This window comes from Notechis scutatus, chromosome 7 (assembly GCF_049901735.1).
Source record: "Notechis scutatus isolate UNSWTSFEM ecotype Mainland chromosome 7, rNotScu1.2, whole genome shotgun sequence".
NCBI lineage: Eukaryota > Metazoa > Chordata > Lepidosauria > Squamata > Elapidae > Notechis > Notechis scutatus.
In genome coordinates this window covers 11,106,011-11,112,010 of record NC_142015.1, presented here as the reverse complement: position 1 = coordinate 11,112,010, position 6,000 = coordinate 11,106,011, and positions in this window count along the sequence as shown.

Below are 6,000 nucleotides of genomic sequence, written 5' to 3'. Positions count from 1 at the left end.
TCTGAGAAGAGAGCTGGAGGTGTTACATTTTTGTGTTGTGTAAATGAAGAATGTGGGGGGGAGTATAAATTCCTGCTTTAGGTTTCTATTTCTCGCTTAGCTTTCTTTTCTCTGCGCAGCTGCAAATCTTTATCAAAATATGCCAAGGTCAACGGACAGAGGCCTCATCACCACCTGAAGATGTCCACATGATCATATCCAGAACTTTTAACTGGAAGAAACTTTTGAACTTTGCGGGGTGGGAACAATTCCATCACTTTGTATATGTGATCTGTGCGCCTAATTTCTCAGATTCAGAATTATACCTGCAGCTACCACTTCATTTTTCAGTAAAAGATTTCTTTAATCTATGGAGTCTAAGTATTTCTTTCTTGGATTTTGAATGGAGCACAGACTGACATCTATCATTAATATTCATTAAGGTCTTAACATCTTTAACATTACTTTTCAATTAAATATCATACTTCCTTGGGAACACTTATAAGCTTTTCGTAATTGGTTTTTTCCCCCTATTTCTCTTCCCTTATATTTTATAAAACATTAAATAATTAAAATGTTCCCATCCTTTCCTAATTCAATTCTCTCATTCATTTTATTTCATTTATTAACAAACATTTCACTAGATTACAATAACTATTTTATCCATCATTTTAATCACATTGTTTCATATTTTCTAAAATTATTTCTATTTGTAATATAACAATACTATCTTATGTACCTTTGCAGAATCCCTTTTTCAATTAAATTTTCACCCATTATCTCTAAATAGGCCCTGTTTCTCCATATCTTGTTTCTGTCCTTTATAACTTCTTTTCCTTTCCTTCTTCCCTCTCTTCTTCTCCCTCCCCTTTGTCTCTCTAGTTCTATTTCTCTCTTCTGTATTCCTCTCTTCTGTTGCTTTCTAATATACTTATTTTTCAAGTTATTATTCCTTTTCTTGGTTATTTTTTCAAATCTTAAACTTTTCATTCTCTTTCCCCCCCTTTCCTTTTTTCCCCCACATAAAATTACTTGTTCATTAAAGATGGCTTCTTCTTTGTCCCAGTCTTCTTGTTCTGCAGGCATTTCTTCTTGTTTCTCATAGTTCGAGATCTCCATTTCTAAGAATTGAAATACGAAACCAAAAAAACCTTTCCCTTCTTGCGCATCTTCTTTCTGTTTTTTAAGTTCCATTTTCAGTTCTTCTAAGAGTGATACCATTTTAAATACCTTTAAACAACCACCCGATTGATTTTAGTCATTTAAATGCAATAGCCAAAGATCCAAAAATCACCAAGTAATCCAAATAATCCAAAGCTGTTTCTTCATGCTTCTTTTTTCCACTTTCTCTTCCTGAGGTTCTATTTTGTTGCTAAGTTTCAGTTAAAATGTATCTTTTAGGAATCTTGTTAAGGTTCACTGTAAATTCCTTTTAGTTCCAGACAGTCTCCTCCATTTTTCCAGATCCTGCCCTTTCATTATTTTTCTCTCCTTTCCTGCTTTTAAAAGGTTTTAAGTATCCAGAAATCTTTATTATCCCTTTGACATTTTATTTTCAGTTTAAATATCTATTGATGTCAAAGTGGATTTTTTCCCCAATTTCTTATTTAGATCTCTTAGTTGTCAGTATAGGGAAAAGGAGAGAAGAAGAAAAAACCAAATCCTTTCCCTTTTCTCTCTCCTTCGCTGCTTCAAAATCTTCTTTGGGAACAATGTTGCTTTTTTTTTAGTTTAAATTCCACGGTACCTTAGTTGTTGCTTTTGCAGTTTAACCTGGTCAACCAAAACTTTCTCTTCTTATCTTCCTCCTGCACATTGTTTTCCGGTTGAGTTCTTCTTTGAGGTGGCCATTTCTGACCACCACTGCAACCGCCTTCGGGAAAGGGAGCAATGGCCAGCTGAGGAGGAGACATGCGACTCTCCTCAACCCTGCTGGCAGTCTTTCCCCTCTTCACCACCTCTACGGGGTGGCTTAGCCCCGAAACCACCCGGCTCGGGGCGCTCCAGCGGTGAGCACGGATTGAAACCGCGCACAATCGCAGTTTTGATCTGTCTGCGAAGAGGCTCAAACCAGAAGTCCTAATTGTCTATATTTTTTGAAAGATGACTGTTAACAATATGGGCTCCCTTGTATCCATCACTACGTTTTCTTGGGATAAAAAAATGGGGGGCTGTTTCTTAGCTATAGTGGTGCTAGATTTCTGGGTACAGGAAGAAAAACAAATACCATAGTCATACCTAGTTGTTATATTGAAACCATGTGCAAATATACCTGGTTGATCCAGCATATTTAACCACAATGCAATCTGTTTGGTTTCATGAGAACATCATGCATTAGGAAATCCAAGGGAAAATGGTTTGTTCAGTTAGTTGTAATTACATAACAATTTAACACAGTCTGTGACCCCAGTTTCTGATTAGCTTTCCAGCATGTTTGAGCTCTACCCAATCCATGTTTGATCTCACTATGCAATGTTTAAATAGGGAGTTTAGTGCATTCTATGTAGTCTGTGCCTATTCAAGTAAATGTTAATAGAAATCCCATTTTGCAAACTTGTACTAAGGGTTTGAAGGCAGGGTTTCATTGTGTTTGTGGCAATAAACCTGTATCCCTGAAATCTCATCACTTATTTTTCCAACAGCCTTCATATTACTTGCCATAGCCAGCCCTGCTATTAGACAAGATGAGACAGCTGCCTTCAGTGGCAAATGCTTGGTGAGAACAGCAAGATATCAGAAAACACAAGTCACTAGTTTTCTTTTATATATATATATAAAATTTATTTGGGTTTTCACAAAAAACATAATTCAAATAAAACATCTTTTTTTGAAAATAGCATGATCCCGGGTTATCACTTCTTCATACAGACACAAACTCAATTTCATGTTCATCTTTGTGTTCTATTCCATATCTTATTACTGTATTAACATTTTCTACATAATTTTTCCCCTCCTTTGATTTTCTCAACTTTATTTTTAATTATCTCATATCTCAATTCAAATCATTGTATTTGTACTTTTGTCTGTCCTGTTTCAATTTCATATTATCTTTTCTCATTAAATAAATTTTCCCCTGTAGTTACTAATTGGAGTATGACACCTTTATATCTTTTAATTTTATCCATTAAACTCTTATTTAAGCTTCAATTTATACTTTTAAGATTATAACATTCAATATAATACATAACTTCCAATTGAATTCTGCTTGGTACATTCTTAAAATACACACTATATTCTTTAAATATATATATATATATATATATATATATATATATATATATATATATATATATATATATATATATATATATATATATATATATATATATATATATGTGTGTGTGTGTGTGTGTGTGTGTGTGTGTGTGTGTGTGTGTGTGTAAATAAAGCACTCATTCCATTCCAATTCAATTCTATCATTAATGTTCATTGAAATCTTAACATCTTTAACATTTCTTTTCAATTGAATATCATACTTCCTTATGAACACTTATAAGCTTTCCATAATTAATTCTTTTTTTCCCCATATCTCTCTTCACTTATATTTTCATAAATTATTAATAATACACTGCTCAAAACAATAAAGGGAACACTTAAACAACACAATGTAACTCCAAGTCAATCACACTTCTGTGAAATCAAACTGTCCACTTAGGTAGCAACACTGATTGATAATCAATTTCACATGCTGTTGTGCAAATGGAATAGACAACAGGTGGAAAGCATAGGCAGTTAACAAGACATCCCCAATAAAGGAGTGGTTCTGCAGGTGGTGACCACAGATCACTTCTCAGTTCCTATGCTTTCTGGCTGATGGTTTGGTCACTTTTGAATGCTGGCAGTGCTTTCACTCTAGTGGTAGCATGAGACGAAGTCTACAACACACACAAGTGGCTCAGGTAGTGCAGCTCATCCAGGATGGCACATCAATGTGAGCTGTGGCAAGAAGGTTTGCTGTGTCTGTCACCGTAGTGTCCAGAGCATGGAGGTGTTACCAGGAGACAGGCCAGTACATCAGGAGACGTGGAGGAGGCTATAAGAGGGCAACAACCCAGCATCAGGACCACTACCTCCGCCTTTGTGCAAGGAGGGACAGGAGGAGCACTGCTTAAATGCCTATTAATGTCAAAGTGGATTTTTTTTCAATTTCTTGCTTAAGTCTCTTAGCTGTCAGTATAAGGAAGGGAAGAGAAAAAAAAACAAATCCTTTCCCTCCCCTCTCTCCTTCGCTGCTTCAAAATCTTCTTTGGGAGCAATGTTATTTTTTATAGTTTAAATTCCAGGGTACCTTACATTGTTGCTTTTTCAGTTTAACCAGGTCAACCAAAATTTTCTCTTCTTATCTTCCTCCTGCACATTCTTTTCCAGTTGAGTTCTTCTTTGAGGTGGCCATTTGTGAGCACCATTGCAACCGCCTTCGGGAAAGAGAGTAATGGCCAGCTGGGGAGGAGAGATGCATCTCTCCTCGACCCTGCTGGCAGTTTTCCCCCTCTTCACCACCTCTACAGGGTGGCTTAGCCCCGAAACCAGCCAGCTCGGGGCGCTCTGGCGGTGAGCACGGATCAAAACAGCGCACGATCACGAATTTCAGTCCGTCGCCGAAGGAGCTCAAACCGGACGTCCCCCAAGTCACTAGTTTTCATGAGTCACTTCTTGTTCCTTCTAAGTGAGCGTGCTGCTTTCAGATGCAACATGGACTTTCCTTCATTAGTGTAAAACTGCCAGTCAACTTCCTATTGGTTCCTATATGTAGATGCACCATTTTATTTATTCTTTATTTGCTTAGCCACAAAATACATGGAACCAATTCCATGCCATTTGGGCAAAACCCCAAGAGGACTGGGATTTAGCTATTACAAAATCACGAAACTGCCTCACTTACTTTGGCCAAGTCATGTGAAGGAATTCACTGGAGAAAGCAATTATGCTTCAAAGAGTTAGTGGTAAAAGGAAACAGGACCATCAAAGGATACAATGGCTGGACACCATCAAAGCTGACACCAGCCAGAGCCTAGAACCATGATGGCAAACCAATGGCACACGTGCCACAGGTGGTACACAGAGCCATATGTGTGGGCATGCGAGCCCCAGCCAAATTTACATGTACTGCGCATGCGCGTGCCTCCCAGCTGATTTTCGGTCCGTTTGAGGCCATTTTTGCCCTCCCAAGGCTCAAGGGAAGCCTCTGAAGCCTTGGGAGGCCGAAAAATAGGCCTTACGGAAATATCGAAATATCGGAAGTGCCGAAACAGGCCTGTTTTCAGCCTCCTGAGGCTTCAGAGGCTTCTCTCAAGCCTCTGGGATGGCAAAAACACACACCCCCCCGGGCTCCAGAGGCCCTCTGGAGGCTGAAAATGTTACTGAAAGGTCCATTTTTTTCAGCCTCCTGAGGTTGCAGAGGCTTCTCTCAAGCTTCAGGAGGGCAACAATGGCTGAAAATCAGCTGGCAGGCACGTGCGTGCACAGTGCAGGTAAGGGGGCAGAGCAGGGTGTGCATACATGCACAGGGGGGCAGGGCCATTGTGGGTGCCGGCGCGTGCTTGCTTTCAGCACACCACAACAAAAAGGTTTGCCATCACTGGCCTAGAACAACTCAAAGAAGCAGTGAAAGATTGGAAGACGTGGAAAGACCTGTCCCACAAAATTGCCAAGAGTCAGACATGACTGAATGGATAATATCATCATCATCATCATCATCATTCACCTGGTCTTATGGAACTGTCTTGTTATGTCAGAATTATCAAAGATGCAGATGGAAGAGGACACTGCTGCTGTTTTGTACTATCATGCTTTTAATGTTGAATCTCCTGAATCCCTCAAACCTTTTTTTCTTCCACTCCTTTGGGAAGGAAGAGCCTGGAATTTGTCATGTTTTGGGCCATACAAAAACTAAAGGAGAGAATGGGGCTTGTAAATTGTTCTTTGACATCAGAGATGTATCAACTTTTTGTAAAAAAGAAAAAAAAAGAAAAGCCATAATATTATTTCCTTTTTTGGTGCCTCGTTAGAAATTGAAAAAAA